The sequence below is a fragment of the Salvelinus alpinus genome, unplaced genomic scaffold, assembly GCF_045679555.1.
Source record: "Salvelinus alpinus unplaced genomic scaffold, SLU_Salpinus.1 scaffold_40, whole genome shotgun sequence".
NCBI classification, from domain to species: Eukaryota; Metazoa; Chordata; class Actinopteri; order Salmoniformes; family Salmonidae; genus Salvelinus; species Salvelinus alpinus.
The window spans coordinates 2,488,603-2,511,795 of NW_027255981.1; the positions used below are offsets into that span (position 1 = coordinate 2,488,603).

Genomic DNA, 23,193 nt, shown 5'->3' on the forward strand with positions numbered 1-23,193 from the left:
CGGTTGAAGAGCATGCATTTAGTTTTACATGCATTTAAGAGCAGTTGGAGGCCACGGAAGGAGAGTTGTATGGCATTGAAGCTCATCTGGAGGTTTGTTAACACAGTATCCAAAGAAGGGCCAGAAGTATACAGAATGGTGTCGTCTGCGTAGAGGTGGATCAAAGAATCAAGAATCAAGAATCAAGAATCACCAGCAGCAAGAGCGACATCAATTGATTTGAGATGTTCGTTGTAAAGGGTTTAAACACTGTTTCCCATGCTTGTTCAATGAACCATAAACAATTAATGAACATGCACCTGTGGAACGGTCCTTAAGACACTAACAGCCTACAGACGGTAGGCAATTAAGGTCACAGTTATGAAAACTTAGGACACCAAAGCGACCTTTCTACTGAGTCTGCAAAACACCAAAAGAAAGATGCGCAGGGTCCCTGTCATCTGTATGAACGTGCCTTAGGCATGCTGCAAGGAGGCATGAGGACTGCAGATGGGGCCAGGGCAATAAATTGCAATGTCCGTACTGTGAGACAGAGAGCTACAGGGAGACAGGGCGGACAGCTGATCGTCCTCGCAGTGGCAGTCCAGACTGTCTGCAATAGGCTGAGAGAGGCTGGACTGAGGGCTTGTAGGCCTGTTGTAAGGCAGGTCCTCACCAGACATCACCGGTAACAACGTCGCCTATGGGCACAAATCCACGGTCGCTGGACCAGACAGGACTGGCAAAAAGTGCTCTTCACTGACGGGTCGTGGTTTTGTCTCACCAGGGGTGATGGTCGGATTCACGTTTATCATCGAAGGAATGAGCATTACACCGAGGCCTGTACTCTGGAGCGGGATCGATTTGGAGGTGGAGGGTCCGTCATGGTCTGTGGCGGTGTGTCACAGCATCATCGGACTGAGCTTGTTGTCATTGCAGGGAAGACATCCTCCTTCCTCATGTGGTACCCTTCCTGCAGGCTCATCCTGCCATGACCCTCCAGCATGACAATGCCACCAGCCACACTGCTCGTTCTGTGTGTGATTTTCTGCAAGACAGGGATGTGTTCTGCCATGGCCAGCGAAGAGCCCGGATCTCAATCCAATTGAGCACATCTGGGACCTGTTGGATCAGAGGGTGAGGGCTAGGGCCATTCCCCCCAGAAATGTCAAGGAACTTGCTGGTGCCTTGGTGGAAGAGTGGGGTAACATCACACAGCAAGAACTGGCAAATCTGGTGCAGTCCATGAGGAGGAGATGCACTGCAATACTTAATGCAGCTGGTGGCCACACCAGATACTGACTGTGACTTTTGATTTTGACCTCCCTTTGTTCAGGGACACATTATTCAATTTCTGTTAATCACATGTCTGTGGAACTTGTTCAGTTTGTCTCTCAGTTGTTGAATCTTGTTATGTTCATACACATGTTAAGTTTGCTGAAAATAAACGCAGTTGACAGTGAGAGGACGTTTCTTTTTTTGCTGAGTTTATTTGTTGTCTTAAGGGGGAAGGTGTTACGGGCTTTGGTTTTTCCATTTATGTTTTGAGGCTGGACTTTAGCACGTACAGCTCGTTAGCATGTAGGGTGCACTGATTGTCTCCTCCTTAGTCAGTATGTGTTACACCTGTGCTGGCTTGTCCATCTCGTTAATTGGAAGGCGTTTCACCTGAGCTGGCCCAGGTTCTATTTAAGAGTGTCTGGCCCAGGTGCTATTTCAGAATGGCTTTAAATATAGGATGTATTTGTTGTCTTAAAGGGGAAGGTGTTACAGGCTTTGGATTTTCCATTTATATTTTGAGGTTTGACGTTAGCGCGTATAGCTCGTTAGCACGTATTGGTTACACCTGTGCTGGCTTGTCCATCTTGTTAGTGGGAAGGTGTTTCACCTGAGCTGGTCCAGGTTCTATTTAAGAGTGTCTGGCCCAGTGCACCAGTTGTCTTGATAGATGTGGAGAGTCAACACCTTTAGTTATGCCACCTTTTTGGTTTGTGGGTTTTAATTTTGTTTTCCTCTTCTTGGGAAGATTTAGTGGGTCTCATGGTGGGTGTATTTTAGGTCCCAGTTGTTGTTACTAGTCAACTTTCAGTGGACACTGAGCGCAAAATTGCAAGATTATGTTATAATACTTTTATTGCGTCAAATGGTTGTTTTATGCAACATAATAGAGGGTTCTTAGAACTATTGTGTGTGTGTTCTACTGAGGATGGGCCTCTGGGAGAAAACACTGACAGGAGATTTACAATGTCTTTTGGGTGATAAAACCTAAAGAGACCGCATTCCAGAGCATGAGTTAATGTTTCTGTTCTATATGGTACTAGAGAGAGATGACCCCAGGGCCAGACCCTGGTCTCTACACAAAGAGTATTGTTTTTACATCAGATACTGTCTGCTGAGAATTAAGTATCTTTCATATAAATCTTAACCTTGTGAAAGGGGTGTATCTTGGCTGTAAAATACCTTTGTACTTTTGTCTCTGGGCTCTCAACGAATAGTCTAGGAGTGATTTGTCAACCAGATATCATTATCGTAGAGCACTCAATTGATTCACTTTATATGTGTACGTTGTATTGACCTGCTCCCTTATTAATAAGTGAATAAAGATTTAGTTTAAGAATAACTGACTTCTGTGATAAGTTTGTCTCCTCAATTGACATTAAAGAAATTAAATCAAATCAAATCAAATCAAATTTTATTAGTCACATACACATGGTTAGCAGATGTTAATGCGAGTGTAGCGAAATGCTTGTGCTTCTAGTTCCGACAATGCAGTAATAACCAACAAGTAATCTAACCTAACAATTCCACAACTACTACCTTATACACACACAAGTGTAAAGGGATAAAGAATATGTACATAAAGATATATGAATGAGTGGTGGTACAGAACGGCATAGGCAAGATGCAGTAGATGGTATAGAGTACGGTATATACATATGAGATGAGTACTGTAGGGTATGTAAACATAAAGTGGCATAGTTTAAAGTGGCTAGTGGTACATGTATTACATAAAGATGGCAAGATGCAGTAGATGATATAGAGTACAGTATATACATATGAGATGGGTAATGTAGGGTATGTAAACATTATATTAAGTGGCATTGTTTAAAGTGGCTAGTGGTACATTTTTACATAATTTCCATCAATTCCCATTTTTAAAGTGGCTGGAGTTGAGTCAGTATGTTGGCAGCGGCCGCTAAATGTTAGTACAACCACATTTGGCGATGGGAATGTGAATCTTGACTTGGTGACCACTCCTGACGACCTGGGTAAATCGTGCACGAGGGATCCCTCAAATTTGGGATCCCAGGGGAGACCACACTTCGGGAACGGAGCAGATGGACCCACCTTTGATCTGAGAGGCAGCGAGCCGAGTGGATACCACATCTCGAACGTAGTTTAAAAAAGAAAGAGGTAAGCGAAACACGCAAAGTGGAGTTTTTAGAAAAGCCTCGTAGGCTCTGAGTGTGTATTCCTGTGTGGAGGTGTAAACAGGGCCCAGTCAGGAGGCTCTGAGTGTGTATTCCTGTGTGGAGGTGTTAACAGGGCCCAGTCAGCTATCTGTATGAACTGGATGAAAACTAGAATCTGTGTTTACTAGTTAAGACCATTTATGATATAGTATAAGATAGTAAGGTGTACCTGTAATTATTTTAAACCTGCACCCCATTTTAGAAGTATTGAAAGATGTAAATGTATGAGTTGCATTATCCTAGGAACTAACCATGAGATAAAAATGTGAAAATATTCCTGCAGGTTAAAATATTGTTGAAAAACAACTAATTGATTATGTATGTTTGGGATTAGCATTGTGTGACTGTGGTATGAGAGTTACGTGACTGATATGAGAGATGTGTGACTGTGATATGTGAGTTGTGTGACTGAGTCTTAATCAGAAGTTTGGATAGTAACATAGAGGTCTGCAGTTCCTCCTAGAGGTCTGCAGTTCCTCCTAGAGGTCTGCAGTTCCTCCTAGAGATCAGTTCCTCCTAGAGGTCTGCAGTTCCTCCTAGAGGTCTGCAGTTCCTCCTAGAGGTCTGCAGTTCCTCCTAGAGGTCTGCAGTTCCTCCTAGAGGTCTGTAGTTCCTCGTATAGAAATATGCTTAATCAGATGATTGACATGTGGATAATAAGCTTTGATATAACGTTATCTTGGGGTTCTGTTCCTTCTCTGCCATCATAGAGTATCACAGGGTGGTATTGAGAGGGGATGATAGTTTAGAAATCAGCGGAAGGTCTATAGTTCCTGGGAGGCTTGATTTTGCCGAGGTCTCTGGGAGGTTAGAGAACCATTGAATTCCGTTCATTGTCCGGGAAACAAAAGTTTATGCCACCAGCCAAACGTATATTTTGGGGGTTCTGCTGGGAGTATGTTTGGAGAGCTGCTTCGTAGCTATGGAGAGTCCTAGAAAAAGCAAATAGAATGGTACACCGACACAGTCCAAATAACTTCAATATTTCGTCTATTTTGACTAGTAAGCTACCAAGGTGTCTGACTAGCTGTTGATGTTGAAGAAGCGTCCCGTCCACTAGATTATACGTCACAGTGGCAGAATCACCTGAAAGACGCACATCGCCATCTGCTGACTGGAGTTGGTATCGCAGTTGAGAAAATACTTAAAGACAAAAAGCTAAAAAGCGACTGCCTCTAAAAACCAACGATACCCTTTGAAAACGGGCGATGTGGCATCAGAATATAAATAATGATGAATATAAATAATATAAATGAATCATAGGTAAACTAACAACATTGTAGACTTGATGCTAAATACAGATTTTTCAGCTTTAGTGTGTATATCGTATCCACTTAGTTATGTTAGGAAGTTTGCCATCTTTATGACCGGCCCTGATAACTTCACCCCAACTTCTCTTCTCCCCAGAACACAGTAACTTAACAACATAAGTGTTTTTCTGACATTTTGGGAAATGTAAGGGAAAATAAAAAATACAGCCGTAGCAGAGCCCCATGTCCCATGGGGACGTCCTCGAGGGCGTGGATGTTCTCCCCATCAAAGGCCAGCGGGATTTCACTCTCATGGTGAAATGGATTTCCGCCGATGTGCAGTAAAGGAGTGAAGAGCGGTAAAATCTGTGTCAACAAAAGTAAGAAAAGATTAATACACATACAATTAACAAAGAACATAAATGTTCAGCTGTAGTTTCATATAAGCATGCACACCTATGTTTATGAAGAAACAGATGATTGGTGCATAGGCATACCTTGTCACGGACATAGAGGCCACTCGGGTCCTCATTGAAGAGGTAGGGCAAGAGCAGGATCGCTGCTGTGGTCTCCAGTCCCAGTAAAGTAAAGAAACGATCTTACTACACTTGCTAATTTTATTACAAAATACATTAGAGAAAGGGAAGGAATAAGAGCAAATCCCTCTTCTGTATTGTCCTTCAGGGACTGTCAAAATAGCAGGATGATGTCCTCACCCCTGCCTCGCCTCTCGACCTCTGATAGTCCTTGAATGATCTTTTTGTCTATATCCATTCCATGGACTTGATTCATTTCTGAGAAGATCTGAAAAGATAATTTGCACACATTTGTATGCTAATAGATGTCAGTTTGTATAGACTGCTATGTAGGTTAAATGTACACTTCAAATGCAGCTGTCCTACAACATATCTGTACCTTCTTTTGATCCCAATTGCATTGTGTCCATGTTCTGTCCTATAAGAATTTGAACAGAAGAGAAAATGTGTCAAAGATTAGTCTTACAAGCATTTAAATATATATATTAAATAAATATTGAAAAATAAATGGCATCGACATACAATTTAATGCAAAATAGAAGAACATATTGGAGAAAGCACTAGCCAATACAGTACTGCCATACAGTAACAATACTGCCATACAGGCCTAATATCACATTTCAAGATATCTTTGTACACAAATTGTTCAATATTTTATCAGGCTGACTTGAAAGATTGTACGCAACATTTTGCTGCGTGGCAATACTGTGTTTGGATTCTGAAGGGCATTTATACAAAAGAGGTAGTCTAGACACTGTATTAATACCATTATGCATTTGAATCCCATCTACAGCTACCATCTAAGCTATTAATTTCCCTCCACAAGGGGGCGGACATGTAACGTTTCCAAAATGGGATAGTATTGTCCATGTAACGTTTCCAAAATGGGATAGTATTGTCCATGTAACGTTTCCAAAATCAGATAGTATGGCCCATGTACCGTTATGCCCCCTTGTGAGTTAATAGTATTGCATGCTGTAGCAGGCTATATAAAGAGGAAGACCTTCATTGACATTTCCGTTCGTTGTAACATCTCTTCTGGACAGGTCACCGTCCTTAGTTAGTTAGTCAGAAATCAGAACCCATCACCTGCTATGTAAAAGAGACAGAAGAATGCACAATGGTCAATGCTGTCCGGGATCCTTGGGACATCTCTACCCTAAACCCCAACCTTAACCCCTACCTTAACCATTTTAAATGTTAACTTCAATGGGCTAGGGACGTCCCAAGGATGTATCTCTACCTGAAAATACATGATCTAAGTGATTGATAGTTGGTATTCAGCAGTCATAAAGCCTTATTTACTTTAATGAACTACTAAAGTAGTGATTTTGTCAGACAGCAGCTCTACACTTTATTGACTGACTGATCCATTCATCCTTCCATCCCTCCTCAGCCTTCCTCTCCTCTGAAGACCCAGTGAGGGTGGAGCTCAGTCAGAGAGCTGTTGAGGGACTGGTTAGGAAGAACACTTCTACAGCCAGAGAGGTGAGAGGTCACATGGTTTAGATGGTAAATATTTATGTCCCCTTAGTGGTTCTTCATGTCAGCTAAAGGGAATATGTTCCATCATCTATGTTAATTTACATTAGTGCAAATTGTCCACTGATATTGGTGTAATGTATCACCTGTTTTGGCTGTATGAAAGTTGATTTCCCCTCAGGCACACACATTTGTTCTTTGATATTATGAAGGTAATTTGTGTAGAATGTACTTTTTCCCCACATCTCTTTACATTGCTTATGCATATTTGGTGGCCTGACTGCGTCCAGACTATGTCAAAGGTGTAACTGATGCCATAGATGCTCCATATCCATTACTTTGAGTGTTATATATAATATGACTAAATATATTTCTTTCTGTGTTGCAAAAAATGGAACGGCAAGGCTGCGGGAGACCACCTCAAGCCCCTGGTAGAGCCAGGGGTGGTGTTTACCACTCCACCACGCCTTCAGCAGGCTGGAAAAGTGGGATTGATCTGTTTGATCCATTTGTTAGTTTCAGTTTCCAGTAGTTGAATCCTTTAACATATTGTTGATTTCAACATTTTTCATCTTCAACAAATGGGTGGTTGAAAAGTGATACTGAACATACATACCATAGTGGAAGACATACTGAATTTACACTAAGATGGACCAAGATATGTGTTGCTTTGGCAAGAGTCTGTTGATTTGGTCAGTCATTGGGTTCATTTGTTTTGCAATATGTTCAAATCAAACTTTATTTATATAGCACATTTCAGACATGGATGCAACACAATGGCTTCACAGGAAAAAAATGAAAATTAACAAATATTTAATACAAACATAAGAGGATAAAAAAACAGAATGACTAAAACTAAGTAAATGCCATCGATTAAAATATTAACAATTCACTGCAATATCCAACCCAAAATATATTGTCTTACTCCAGTGTTTGATGTTACGTTCTCCAGCAAGAAAACTAAAAATGTCCCTCAAACAGAAGAGGTAACTAACAACAACAACCAAAACTAAACAGGTTTTAAAAGGGGCTCTGAAAGACACTATGGAGGTGTCCACTGAAAGTTGACTAGTAACAACAACTGGGACCTAAAAGACACCCACCATGAGACCCACTAAATCTGCCCAAGAAGAGGCAAACAAAAGAAAAACCCAAATCAAAAAGGTGGATCAACTAAAGGTGTTGACACTCCACATCTATCAAGACAACTGGAGCACTGGGCCAGACACTCTTAAATAGAACCTGGACCAGCTCAGGTGAAACACCTTCCCACTAAAGAGAAGGACAAGCCAGCACAGGTGTAACACATACTGACTAACGAGGTGACACCAATCAGTGCGTCCTACGTGCTAACGAGCTATACGTGATAAAGTCCAACCTCAAAACATAAATGGAAAAACCAAAGCCTGTAACACCTTCCCCCTTAAGACAACAAATATGTCCTATATTTTTTGTTGGACAAGTTTGCTCACCCCCAACAGAAAACAACTTCCATTTCACATTATAATCAACTACAATGCTTCACCTTCTACAATATAAAAATGTCTACTGGCTGTCAACAATTAAAAACAAGAAAAAACACGTATTTCTAAATAATAATATACAATCGTATTATTTTTTTCTCCTTTTTCATTCTATAGAATCCTAAAACTCAATAGCTTCTAGAACTCTCGTCTTCCTAAAACTCACCAGCTTTTAGAACTCTCGTCCCCTTGGAACGAGCCCAAACAAAACTCGTCTCCAATACGGAAAAACGTGCAGTCAAAATAAATTGTGATCCATGGCAACGCACTGGCTAAATGCAAAACACATGTATTTTTGACTGCCCACACTTGAGACAGTCAGCAACCAAGTTGTCCTTAACACGGACATGTCTGATTTCAAGAGGAAACTCCTGCAATATCCGTAGTAACTTTCCACCTCACTGAGGAGCTTCTCTCTCTTTTCAGGGTTCACTCGGATAGGCATGTTGTTGGATCGGGGCCAGTCCCCAATGTCATGCTCTAGTACATTTGGGTTGGCACATCTGAGAATTAACCCTGCTATTCTAAAAGAAGGGCTACAATGTCAATATAATTATACCCGAAAATTGTCAGTTGATTGCATAAATAATTATGATTACTAAAAGTGACATGAATTGTAAATATGAATGATTAAAACCAAATGTACACCCCTTTGTTAATATGTATTGTCAATAATTAACTTAATGGTGAGGCATGGTATAATAAAAAAAATATTTGATTGCATAGTCTTATTTTCAACGTCTTTTACATTTACATTTACATTTAAGTCATTTAGCTGACGCTCTTATCCAGAGCGACTTACAAATTGGAAAGTTCATACATATTCATCCTGGTCCCCCCGTGGGGAATGAACCCACAACCCTGGCGTTGCAAGCGCCATGCTCTACCAACTGAGCCACACGGGACCGTGGTAGTTGGTATAGCTACCTAGCAGAGCCAGAGCAGGCAGTAGTTGGTATAGCTAGCTATCAGAGCCAGAGCAGGCAGTAGTTGGTATAGCTACCTATCAGAGCCAGAGCAGGCAGTAGTTGGTATAGCTAGCTATCAGAGCCAGAGCAGGCAGTAGTTGGTATAGCTACCTATCAGAGACAGAGCAGGCAGTAGTTGGTATAGCTACCTAGCAGAGCCAGAGCAGGCAGTAGTTGGTATAGCTAGCTATCAGAGCCAGAGCAGGCAGTAGTTGGTATAGCTACCTAGCAGAGCCAGAGCAGGCAGTAGTTGGTATAGCTACCTAGCAGAGCCAGAGCAGGCAGTAGTTGGTATAGCTACCTATCAGAGCCAGAGCAGGCAGTAGTTGGTATAGCTACCTAGCAGAGCCAGAGCAGGCAGTAGTTGGTATAGCTACCTAGCAGAGCCAGAGCAGGCAGTAGTTGGTATAGCTACCTATCAGAGCCAGAGCAGGCAGTAGTTGGTATAGCTACCTATCAGAGCCAGAGCAGGCAGTAGTTGGTATAGCTACCTATCAGAGCCAGAGCAGGCAGTAGTTGGTATAGCTACCTAGCAGAGCCAGAGCAGGCAGTAGTTGGTATAGCTACCTATCAGAGCCAGAGCAGGCAGTAGTTGGTATAGCTAGCTAGCAGAGCCAGAGCAGGCAGTAGTTGGTATAGCTAGCTATCAGAGACAGAGCAGGCAGTAGTTGGTATAGCTACCTAGCAGAGACAGAGCAGGCAGTAGTTGGTATAGCTACCTAGCAGAGACAGAGCAGGCAGTAGTTGGTATAGCTAGCTAGCAGAGCCAGAGCAGGCAGTAGTTGGTATAGCTACCTAGCAGAGACAGAGCAGGCAGTAGTTGGTATAGCTAGCTATCAGAGACAGAGCAGGCAGTAGTTGGTATAGCTAGCTATCAGAGCCAGAGCAGGCAGTAGTTGGTATAGCTACCTAGCAGAGACAGAGCAGGCAGTAGTTGGTATAGCTACCTATCAGAGACAGAGCAGGCAGTAGTTGGTATAACTACTTTTCAATTACATTGTGCTAGGTGGGATAGCCTCAATGTCAAAACACAGTTTTAACGTGTCCAAATCAATAACCAATATGCAGAAACAGTTTGGGATAAATTGAAAACCTAAACATAACATGTGCTATTTACACGAACATCTGCCACAATAATCATATTTCTTGTATTTTTTTTAAACAAGCTCCTTATAAACTGCACAAGCACCAGAAACGCTGTTTTGACAAGTAGCAATAAATCACTGATATCAATTAGAGGGGAAATCAGGTTGTACGTGATGTTGGAATGCCTTTAAATGTAGGGGTCGCTAAACAAAGGAACTCAACACTTATTAGTCATAATTCATCGATATCATGCTAAAATCATTTGTGCCACAGGAGGGAGATGAGGTTGCACGTCCTGTTAAAACTAACAGCTCAAAAACCACACGGAATCTGGGAATAATGTGTACTTACTAAATCTCATAAATAGTACTCTTTCAATTCAGAGCCTGGATTTTCCCCCGAGGATAATATCCATATCATGCTGAAATCAATAGAACAGGGGACAAACGTTTAGGGTTCTACATTGTGACATCATTAAAATACTCCTTCTACAATGTTAAAAACATTGACATCATTTAATTGATATCATGAAACAACTGCTTCATGTATTTTCTGATGATTAGTCAGAGATCTTTTATCAGATTATCTCTGGTCACAGCTATAAGATTTCTCTCCTGTGTGTGTTCTCTGGTGTGATATCAGGCTGCTTCGGTGAGCAAAACTCTTCCCACATTGACCACAGCTATAAGATTTCTCTCCTGTGTGTGTTCTCTGGTGTAAAGTCAGAGAGCCAGATGTAGTTAAACTCTTCCCACATTGATCACAGCTATATGGATTCTCTCCAGTGTGTGTTCTCTGGTGCACTGTCCGATAGCCAGAAGTAGTAAAACTCTTCCCACATTGATAACAGCTACAAGGTTTCTCTCCTGTGTGGATTCTCTGATGAATTTTAATGCCTGATGAGGTGAATCTCTTCCCACAGTCAGAGCAGCAGTCAGGTTTCTTCCCTGTGGGTCTCTGCTGGTGTTTCTTGATGTGTTCTGATGTGGAGAGAGTCTTCTCTGCCTCGTCAGCATCATGAGGTTGTTGAGGCTCCCCAGAGGATCCACGATAGTCCTGTATCTCTCCTGTGTGACCAACAAAGTCAGATGATTCAAGGCCCACAACAGTGGAAATCCACTGTAAAAAGTGATGCCAACAGCGTAGCCATGATGTTGTACAACAATTGACGTCTGTAATGAATGTTAAAATTATTTGACAATTGCCTTAAAATGAGCAAGAATAGTCATATTTTAGTAGTAACATCGATGATTGTAGGCTAGAAATAAGTTATTCATGTTGTTGAAACTAAGCACTGTGCCAGATGACTTTTGGTCTCCAATATAAGCCCCTTTCTGTGTTTCCTAAAACTGTGGCACGAGGGCGATGCACATGTAATTTGGTTGTAGAAACTCCTCCCTGCTAATGAGGAAACCGATAGTTATGGATGTACTATATCTGATTATGTGACAGGTTAAAGGAAATACTAATAGCCTGTTATACATTAAAAAGTATTAGTAAATTCAAAGTATGTGAGGATCTTAAAACATCTAAGGTTAAGAAGATCATGCATTCAGTATTAATTGATAGATTGATAACATTTATATAATTGTGTTAAAATCCATCAAGCATACAAAGGGTACGAATTGTGAGAGGAATGTGTAAACGTTATGTTGATTACTTTATGTTATCGTGGGTAAAGGTGTTAATCTGTGATCTACTAAATGCTCTTAATCTATGAGCCTGAGATCGATTGCTCTGGTCTCCACTCAACTTCACGGAGAATTCGCTGCCTTTTTCTCATTGCACTAAAAGTTCAATGAGTAAACATTCCGTATCACAATCGTGATTCTTTCCCCCCCTTTTCAGGTACGTTATTGATGATAAAAAAAATAGTAATTTAAATGTAATAACTCGCTAACATGTCAAGAGTGTTTAAGGTTTGTCTTAGTAACATATTGAGGAAGTTAGTTAAGTTTGCAGAGAGAAGCATGAGCCCTGCTCGGTTGCAGCTAGCTTCGTACTGCTAGGTACTGCTACGTAGCTGCCATTTTATGTCGATTGTGAATGAACATGTGCGTTGTTAATAAGATATTTTGCGGCATTATTTGTGTAATTGTTTTTCAAACACTTTATTGCCTGTTGATAAATTGAGTTATGGTTTACTGAGTTAAAGCTTTGTGCTTGACAGTTATATTGAAAATAGTATTTGTTTCAGTGATGTACAGTGTATACTGTTATGATTTGAATAAGCCTTGTACCCTACAAACCTCTATTTCCTGTAGATCTGTTATTCTGTAAAACGTGTTACTTTTGTAAAATGATTGCACTAAAAGTTCAATGAGTAAACATTCCGTATCACAATCGTGATTCTTTCCCCCCCTTTTTTCAGGGGTGTAACAATTAGAGCAAAAATTTTAGTTTTTCAGTGTATTCTGAATGTGAATGGGGGAAAACTCAGGGGAGTAACCTCCATTTCCAGGTTGCTTATGAGTGCATTTCACACTACTTTGGATTATAATTGTAAGGCTCGTTTGAATGTCCTGTGTAATATAATGTTTGCTACAGTATTAAGAAATATGTTTAATTATTGAAGAATCGCATTAATGACTGTTACGAATCCCTTTGGCCCAACAGTCTAGGGGGGGATGGTAATGGGACCCGTAACATAACTCATGCAAATTATAGTAGTGACAAAGAGGGAAAACGAAATAACCATGACAACTAAGATCTACCGTCAAACACTCAAGGTTTATTTATAAACACACGGAAATGGGGGGAGCAGGAAAAGGGGCTGAGCTGGACCCAAGGAATGAAACAATAATAATCCAAAAACACCCCTAAACTAGACTAGCCTATTCCAACAACAATTAACTAACTAACCAATAAATACAGGGGGTGGTCCGCCCAGTTCTAACTAGTGTTTTTAACAACGTTTACCTACGGGCAGTGTATGCCCAAGGGCGACTTGTCTGGTTACCCAATTTTCCCACCATCAAACAAACACTCAAACACCATAACCAAAACAATACTCACAGGTGGGGACAAAGTGACATGTAGATGCAAAACAAACAAGAGATCTACAGACAGAAGGCATTGACAGAGATTGAGCTACTGAGAAAACAACTGACAGGGTTTTTAAACCAAGGGAAAGGAACTGTGATTGGGTAAGGGAAAAGGAGCAGGTGTCTTCTGATTAGCGACTAATTGATGACTGATTGGGGAATGATGATTGTCACCTGTGAGTAGGGGAGAAGGAGAGCAAAGAAATACACACAGGATACCTGTATCCGTAACAATGACAGTATCCATTTGGGTGTTGTCAATAAAGTTATGATTTTTTAAATGTATTTTTAATTACATTTTTCCCCCACCTTTATTTAACCAGGTGGCCAGTTGAGAACAAGTTCTCATTCACAACTGCGACCTGGCCAAGAAAAATCAAAGCAGTGCGACAAAAAAACAACAGTTACACGTGGGATAAACAAAAGTACAGTCAATAACACAATATAAAAATCTATATACAGTGTGATGGAGTAAGGAGGTAAGGCAAATGGAGTAAGGAGGTAAGGCAATAAACAGGCCATGCTATGGGTGGGTGTTGCTATGGTGACCAGTGAGCTGAGATAAGGCTGAGCTTTACCTAGCAAAGACTTATAGATAACCTGGAGCCAGTGGGTTTAGCGATGAATATGTAGCGAGGACCAGCCAACGAGAGCATACAGGTCGCAGTGGTGGGTGGTATATGGGGCTTTGGGGACAAAACGGATGGCACTGTGATAGACTGCATCCAGTTTGCTGAGTAGAGTGTTGAAGGCTATTTTGTAAATGACATCGCTGAAGTCAAGGATCGGCAGGATAGTCAGTTTTAAGAGGGTATGTTTGGCAGCGTGAGTGTAGGAGGCTTTGTTGCGAAATAGGAAGCAGATTCTAGATTTAATTTGGGATTGGAGATGTTTAATGTGAGTCTGGAAGGAGAGTTTACAGTCTAACCAGACACCTAGGTATTTGTAGTTGTCCACATATTCTAAGTCAGAACCGTCCAGAGTAGTGATGCTAGTCGGGCGGATGCGGGCAGCGATCGGTTGAAGAGCATGCATTTAGTTTTACTAGCGTTTAAGAGCAGTTGGAGGCCACGGAAGGAGAGTTGTATGACATTGAAGCTCATTTGGAGGTTTGTTAACAGTGTCCAAAGAAGGGCCAGATGTATACAGAAGGGTGTCGTCTGCGTCGAGGTGGATCAGAGAATCACCCGCAGCAAGAGCGACATCATTGATATATACAGAGAAAAGAGTCGGCCAGAGAATTGAACCCTGTGGTATCCCATAGAGACTGCCAGAGGTCTGGACAACAGGCCCTCCAATTTGACACACTGAACTCTGAGAAGTAGTTCTGAGAAGTAGTTGGTGAACCAGGCGAGTCAGTCATTTGAGAAAGCAAGGCTGTTGAGTCTGCCGATAAGAATGTGGTGATTGACAGAGTCGAAAGCCTTGCCTTAACCTTTATCACTAGACACCTCATAGTGAGCTACAGGTAGGAATCAGCAATGAATCCCAATAATGAGACACCTCTGAGATCATTGATGCCCCACGAGGTGAGATCTTGCATGGAGCCCCAGACAGAGGGTGATTGACCGTCATCTTGAACTTTTTCCATTTTCTAATAATTGCGCCAACAGTTGTTGCCTTCTCACCAAGCTGCTTGCCTATTGTCCTGTAGCCCATCCCAGCCTTGTGCAGGTCTACAATTTTATCACTGATGTCCTTACACAGCTCTCTGGTCTTGGCCATTGTGGAGAGGTTGGAGTCTGTTTGATTGAGTGTGTGGACAGGTGTCTTTTATACAGGTAACGAGTTCAAACAGGTGCAGTTAATACAGGTAATGAGTGGAGAACAGGAGGGCTTCTTAAAGAAAAACTAACAGGTCTGTGAGAGCCGGAATTCTTACTGGTTGGTAGGTGATCAAATACTTATGTCATGCAATAAAATGCAAATTAATTACTTAAAAATCATACAATGTGATTTTCTGGATTTTTGTTTTAGATTCTGTCTCTCACAGTTGAAGTGTACCAATGATACAAATTACAGACCTCTACATGCCTACCTGCTTTGTAAGTAGGAAAACCTGCAAAATCGTCAGTGTATCAAATACTTCTTCTCCCCACTGTATAGTGTTTTATGACAAACCGTTTTTTACAAATCCGTCAAGACACCAACTTAGACTTTACAGTGAAATGCTTTACTTACAAGCCCTTAACCAACAGTGCAGTTCAAGAAGAAGAAGTCAGTGTCAGTGTGGAAGTCACGTGGAGGCTATATACAGGGGGCACCGATAGCGAGTCAGTGTGGAGGCTATATACAGGGGGATACCGGTACCGAGTCAGTGTGCGGCGGTACAGACTAGTTGAGGTAATCTGTACATGGTGGGGGCGTAGTGACTATGCATAGGTAACAAACAACCAGCGAGTAGCAGCAGTGCACAAAATGGAGGGGGGTGGGGGGGTCAATGTAAATTGTCCGGTGGCGATTTCATGAATTGTTCAGCAGTCTTATGGCTTGGGGGTAGAAGCTGTTGAGGAGGCTTCTGCACCTCTTGCCGTGCAGTAGCAGAGAAAACAGTTTATAACTTGAGTGACTGGAGTCTCTGACAATTTTGTGGGCTTTCCTCTGACACCGCCTATTATATAGGTCCTGGATGGCAGGAAGCTTGGCCACAGTGATGTACTGGGCCGTTCTCACTACCCTCTGTAGCGCCGAGCAGTTGCCATACCAGGCGGTGATGCAACCGGTCAGGATGCTCTCGATGGTGCAGCTGTATTACCTTTTGAGGAGCTGGGGACCCATGCCAAATCTTTTCAGTCTCCTGAGGGGGAAAAGGTTTTGGTGTGCCCTCTTCATGACTGTCTTGGTATATACCCATGTGGGTGATTGAAAGATGAACTTAGGTCCACACTCCAGTCCAGTTGATGGTGGTAATGCACCTTAAAGTTGGTTGCCAACCACCATATAAAGTCCATAGAAGAAAAAGAGGTCTAAAGAAGTCTGAAGGAAGTAGAAATGACGAGAAACGAATTTGGTTTACCTTTTGGGGCATCGCGACTGGTTACCTATTTTGATGTGATATGAAAGTATTATGTGAAATTATTTTGATGTAATATGAAAGTACAGCGATTTATGTTTCTAGAAACGTATCGCAATTGAGAATCGATTCACATTTAGATGGAATATTTTACTATTTTACCTGCCAGAGCCAGTCTACCTCTGAAAATAACATACAGTCCGGAGTAACGGGGCCAGCAATCAGCAGTAGAAACAATAACAAAGCGTACTCCCTGCCCGTTTCGGTAAAAAGCTGAGGGATGGGGCTGGAGAAATGCAACCATCCATGATATCAACATTATAGTTTTAACCATGTTTTGAGGATATACAGTGTTTGTTTATATTTACTGATGTAACAGTATAACTTTAGACCATCCCCTCGCCCCGGGCGCGAACCAGGGACCCTCTGCACACATCAACAACAGTCACCCACGAAGCGTCGTTACCCATCGCTCCACAAAAGCTGCAGCCCTTGCAGAGCGAGGGGAAACCCTACTTCAAGGTCTCAGAGCAAGTGGCGTAACCGATTGAAAGGCTATTAGCGTGCACCACCGCTAACTAACTAACTAGCTAGCCATTTCACATCCGTTACACTGACAAACATTAGTATAAAAAAAAACGTATATTTTTGGTTCTGATGGGGTACGACAGTTGAACTAAGCTCATGAGGCATTTATAAGTGAATTCTTCAAGAAACAGATGGGTACATATCATTAATGTATAAGTCCCAAAATGGATGTAACAACTGCTGTTTGCCCCTTTAAGACTACATATTGGGCTAATCTAATAGGAGATATTGAGGACTACAGTATTTCAGGCATTGTCATTGGATGCATTTGATCAATTGTTAACGTTTTGGTGATGGTCCACTCTTGATGTTCTACACGTTACAGTGAAGCTTCAGCCATTCCTACAGAACAACATTAAAGTGTAGAACCCCTTTACTGCATATTGGTTCAACGACTGCAGAGACGGTACTTACTGGTGTTAAATAGATCTCCAACCTCCTCTTCTTCATCCAATGTGACAGTAATCTCCCCCTCCTCTTTCACTACAAAAACTGCATCCTCTTCTTTCTCATCTTCCTCTTCTTTCACAGAAACGTCTTTCTCTTCTTCTTTCAATGTAACAGCCTCCTCTTCCTCCTCTTTCACAACAATGTTCTGCCACGGACCCTCTTTCTCCGTCCAGCAGACTTCCTCTTCTTTAGCAGGAGGGGAGAAGCTTACTGACCTCATGTTCGGGTATGTTAGCTAGCTAGCTATCATTAGCGACTAGGCTAGTGCTAACTTAACCAGCCAGCTACTATAGCTGACTAATACAAAATAACGTAATATTCAATTAAATAGGTTAACAAGTTGATACGACAGAAGTGTGGCTAAAACACAGTAGGTAATATACACCGAAAGCGTATAAATAGCTTGAATCTTTCGGCTATGTTGGCTAGCAAGCTACCGATGTGGTTGACGAGCTGTTCATGAAGAACCGTCCACTAGATTATACGTCACGCTGGCAGCATCGCCTGAAAGACGCACATAGCGGTCTGCTGACTGGAGTGGGAAACGCAGTTGAGGATCATATTTTATTTTCAGACAAAGATTATTGTAAATGGATTTAATTAAATAATACCATTATATTGAGACATACAAAGACAGGAATGTGTTGATTGATTAGTGCGAATAAAAAATGGTTACTACAGCACATTTGAGGCAGTCAAACTGCCTCAAAACTAAATCTAAATAAGTAGCTAGCTACTGTAGGTCTATACTGCTCCTACATGGTGTAACAATACATCATATAGATTTATATAATGAACAGACTAGGTCCATACTGCTGCTACATGGTGTAACAATACATCATATAGATGTATATAATGAACAGACTAGGTCCATACTGCTGCTGCATGGTGTAACAATACATGATGTAGATGTATATAATGAACAGACTAGGTCTATATTGCTCCTACATGGTTTAACAATACATCATATAGATGTATATAATGAACAGACTAGGTCCATACTGCTCCTACATGGTGTAACAATACATCATATAGATGTATATAATGAACAGACTAGGTCCATACTGCTCCTACATGGTGTAACAATACATCATATAGATGTATATAATGAACAGACTAGGTCCATACTGCTGCTACATGGTGTTACAATACATGATGTAGATGTATATAATGAACAGACTAGGTCTATACTGCTCCTACATGGTGTAACAATACATCATATAGATGTATATAATGAACAGACTAGGTCCATACTGCTCCTACATGGTGTAACAATACATCATGTAGATGTATATAATGAACAGACTAGGTCTATACTGCTCCAACATGGTGTACCAATACATCATGTAGATGTATATAATGAACAGACTAGGTCTATACTGCTCCTACACGGTGTACCAATACATCATGTAGATGTATATAATGAACAGACTAGGTCTATACTGCTCCTACACGGTGTAACAATACATCATGTAGATGTATATAATGAACAGACTAGGTCTATACTGCTCCTACACGGTGTAACAATACATCATGTAGATGTATATAATGAACAGACTAGGTCTATACTGCTCCTACATGGTGTAACAATACATCATGTAGATGTATATAATGAACAGACTAGGTCTATACTGCTCCTACATGGTGTAACAATACGTCATGTAGATGTATATAATGAACAGATGGGGTCTATACTGCTCTTACCTGGTGTAACAATACATCATGTAGATGTATATAATGAACAGACTAGGTCCATTCTGCTCCTACATGGTGTAACAATACATCATGTAGATGTATATAATGAACAGACTAGGTCTATACTGCTCCTACATGGTGTAACAATACATCATGTAGATGTATATAATGAACAGACTAGGTCTATACTGCTCCTACATGGTGTAACAATACATCATGTAGATGTATACTAGCGTTCAACATTTTGGGGTCACTTAGAAATGTCCTTGTTTTTGAAAGAAAAGCACATTTTTTGTAAACAGTGTGTGGGCTTTCTTGTTCTTTAACAAAGCTTTTGTAAACAGTGTTTTTTCATGCAGCAATTCAGCCATGAAGGCCTGATTCACGCAGTATCTGAACAGTTGATGTTGAGATGTGTCTGTTACTTGAACTCTAAAGCATTTATTTGGGCTGCAATCTGAGGTGCAGTTAACTCTAATGAATTTATCCTCTGCAGCAGAGGTAACTCTGGGTCTTCCTTTCCTGTTGCGTTCCTCATGAGAGCCACCCATATCTTGTCACAACACAACTGATTGGCTCAAACGCATTAAGAAGGACAGAAATTCCACAAATTAACATTTAACAAGGCACACCTGTTAATTGAAATGAATTCCAGGTGACTACCTCATGAAGCTGGTTGAGATAATGCCAAGAGTGTGCAAAGCTGTCATCAAGGCAAAGGGTGACTGCTTTGAAGAATCTCAAATATAAAATGTATTTTTATTTGATTAACCCTTTTTTAGTTACTTCATGATTCCATATGTGTTATTTCATAGTTTTGATGTCTTCATTATTATTCTTCAATTTAGAAAATAGTAAAAATAAAGAAAAACCCTTGAATGAGTAGGTGTGTCCAAACTTTTGACTGGTACTGTATGTAAATGTAATATTTCAGTTGTTGTTTTTGTTACTTTTGAAACATTTATAAAAACCTGTTTTTGCTTTGTCATTATGGGGTATTGTGATGTCATTATGGGGTATTGTGATGTCATTATGGGGCATTGTGATGTCATTATGGGCTAACATTAGCTATATGCAGTCATCTATATGCAGTTAGCCAACCAACTAACGTTAGCTATTTGGCCAACTAGCTATTAGCCTAACCAGCGTAGCCAACCAGCACGGTTATGATCAGCGAGACCAACTACCGGAGACCAGTCAGAACCCAACTAACAGTAAGCAAAGGTGGAAAAAGTTACAAAACTCCCGTAGTCTAATTCACAGAAATTAGTTGCTCCACCTTTTTGGTTTGCTTCCTGTTTGTGGGTTTTTCTTTTGTTTGCTTCTTCTTGGGCAAATTTAGTGTGTCTCATGGTGGGTGTCTTTTAGGTGCCAGTTGTTGTTACTAGTCAATTTTCAGTGGACACCTCCATACTGTCTTTCAGAGCCCCTCCTAAAAAACAAGTTATATTTTGGGTTGGATATAACATCATATTGTTAATATTTTAATCAATGGCATTTCTTTACAATGCTCATTAGTCTTTCAGTTGTTTTTCTTCTGTTTTTTCTCTTAAGTTTGTACTAAATATCTCTTTATTTTCATTGTTTTTTCATGTGAAGCCATTGTGTTGCATACATGTCTGAAATGTGCTGTATAAATTAAGCTTGATTTGATTTAACATATTGCAAAACAAATTAACCCAATGACTGACCAATCAACAGACTCTTGGTCCATCTTGGTATGAAAATCAGTCTCAATCCCACTTTTCAAGCCTGCTGAAGGCGTGGTGGAGTGGTAAACACCACCCCCGGCTCTACCAGGGGCTTGAGGTGGTCTCCCACAGCTCTGCTTATGTCATGTTCTGTGGTCTTGCCGTTCCATTTCTTGACTGCCCCTGCAACACAGAAACACATTTAGTCATATTATATAAAACACTCAAAGTAATGGATATGGAGCATCTATGGCCTCAGTTACACCAGGCACCTAAATGTTACTTCTGTCATCTGATCACTCCAAGCTGCATTAGGTTCAGATCTACCAAGATGGACCTTTGACATAGTCTGGATGCAGTCAGGCCACCGAATATGCATAAGCAATGGCAAAAGATGAGTGTGGAAAAGTACATTTTACACAAGTGACCTTCTCTCATTTACAATTGGCCAGGTCGCAATTGTAAATGAGAACTTGTTCTCAACTGGCCTACCTGGTTAAATAAAGGACAAATAAATAACACATAATAATACATAAAAATGTAGGAGCAGTATAGACCTAGTCTGTTCATTATATACATCTACATGATGTATTGTTACACCATGTAGGAGCAGTATAGACCTAGTCTGTTCATTATATACATCTACATGATGTATTGTTACACCATGTAGGAGCAGTATAGACCTAGTCTGTTCATTATATACATCTACGTGATGTATTGTTACACCATGTAGGAGCAGTATAGACCTAGTCTGTTCATTATATACATCTACATGATGTATTGTTACACCATGTAGGAGCAGTATAGACCTAGTCTGTTCATTATATACATCTACATGATGTATTGTTACACCATGTAGGAGCAGTATAGACCTAGTCTGTTCATTATATACATCTACGTGATGTATTGTTACACCATGTAGGAGCAGTGTGGACCTAGTCTGTTCATTATATACATCTACATGATGTATTGTTACACCATGTAGGAGCAGTATAAACCTAGTCTGTTCATTATATACATCTACATGATGTATTGTTACACCATGTAGGAGCAGTATAGACCTAGTCTGTTCATTATATACATCTACATGATGTATTGTTACACCATGTTGGAGCAGTATAGACCTAGTCTGTTCATTATATACATCTACATGATGTATTGTTACACCATGTAGGAGCAGTATAGACCTAGTCTGTTCATTATATACATCTACATGATGCATTGTTACACCATGTAGGAGCAGTATAGACCTAGTCTGTTCATTATATACATCTACATGATGTATTGTTACACCATGTAGGAGCAGTATAGACCTAGTCTGTTCATTATATACATCTACATGGCGTATTGTTACACCATGTAGGAGCAGTATAGACCTAGTCTGTTCATTATATACATCTACATGATGTATTGTTACAACGTGTAAGAGCAGTATAGACCTAGTCTGTTCATTATATACATCTACGTTATGTAGTGTTACACCGTGTAGGAGCAGTATAGACCTAGTCTGTTCATTATATACATCTACATGATGTATTGTTACACCATGTAGGAGCAGTATAGACCTAGTCTGTTTATTATATACATCTACATGATGTATTGCTTCACCAAAAATAAAGGGAAATTGTATTATTTTATACTAATACAATTGCTCAGAGGAAGAGATTTAGTTTAACATGTAATTCTCAACAGGTTGGGGTCTGAATTATTGCCACCCATGTTTTAAATACTCCAGCAACCTCCCTTTGGGAGGATAACTACACTGAAATGTTTTATGAGATTAGAGAACACATTGGGTGGGATCTTAGACCATTCCTCCATACAGAATCTCTACAGGTCCTTGATTTATTTAGTCTGCGCTTATGGACTGCCCTGTTCAATTCAAACCACAGGTTTTCAATGGAGTTCAAGTCCGAAGACTGAGATGGCCATTGAAAATGTTGATTTTGTGCCCAATTAACCATTTCTTTGTGGATGTTGATGTGTCTTGCTGGTAGATCCACTTATGGCCAAGTGTCAGCCTCCTAGCAGAGAGGTAACCAGGTTTTGGGCTAAAATATCCTGGTAGTGGGTAAAGTTTATTTATTTATTTTATACAGTCATTTTTGCGCATCTTTATCAAGGGTATCAATAACTAGGTGCTTATTTTGATATCTAGTTATTTAACTGAATCAGGAATACAGATGTGGAGTAGATGTAGAGTTTGTTTTAAATTCTCATAAAAAATCTGAACTAATCAAACAACACTTGTTGCTCTTTGTACGTGTTGATATAATATTCTTATTTAATGGAGAGGAAAAAAACGTTTCCCTAAACTGCTTTATAATATTATAATTTAATGAAGAAGATAATAAGTGTTCCCTCCTCAACTGCGTTTACTCCCTCCAGACAGCAGATGGCGATATGTGTCTTTCA

The 23,193-nt window shown here is 40.5% G+C and overlaps 1 protein-coding gene and 1 long non-coding RNA gene across 2 annotated transcripts in view; one reads left to right on the plus strand and one right to left on the minus strand.

Annotated features, from left to right (window-relative positions):
* Nucleotides 1–23,193, plus strand: part of LOC139567014 (zinc finger protein 180-like) — a 740,647-nt gene that overhangs the window by 52,873 nt on the left and 664,581 nt on the right. The gene's annotated exons all lie outside the window — the stretch shown is intronic.
* On the minus strand, nucleotides 11,169–17,878 carry LOC139567029 (uncharacterized). The gene is made up of 2 exons (XR_011673208.1): nucleotides 17,357–17,878; nucleotides 11,169–11,364 (listed from the first exon to the last, which is right to left on the minus strand). It is a non-coding gene; the product is annotated as an uncharacterized lncRNA (long non-coding RNA).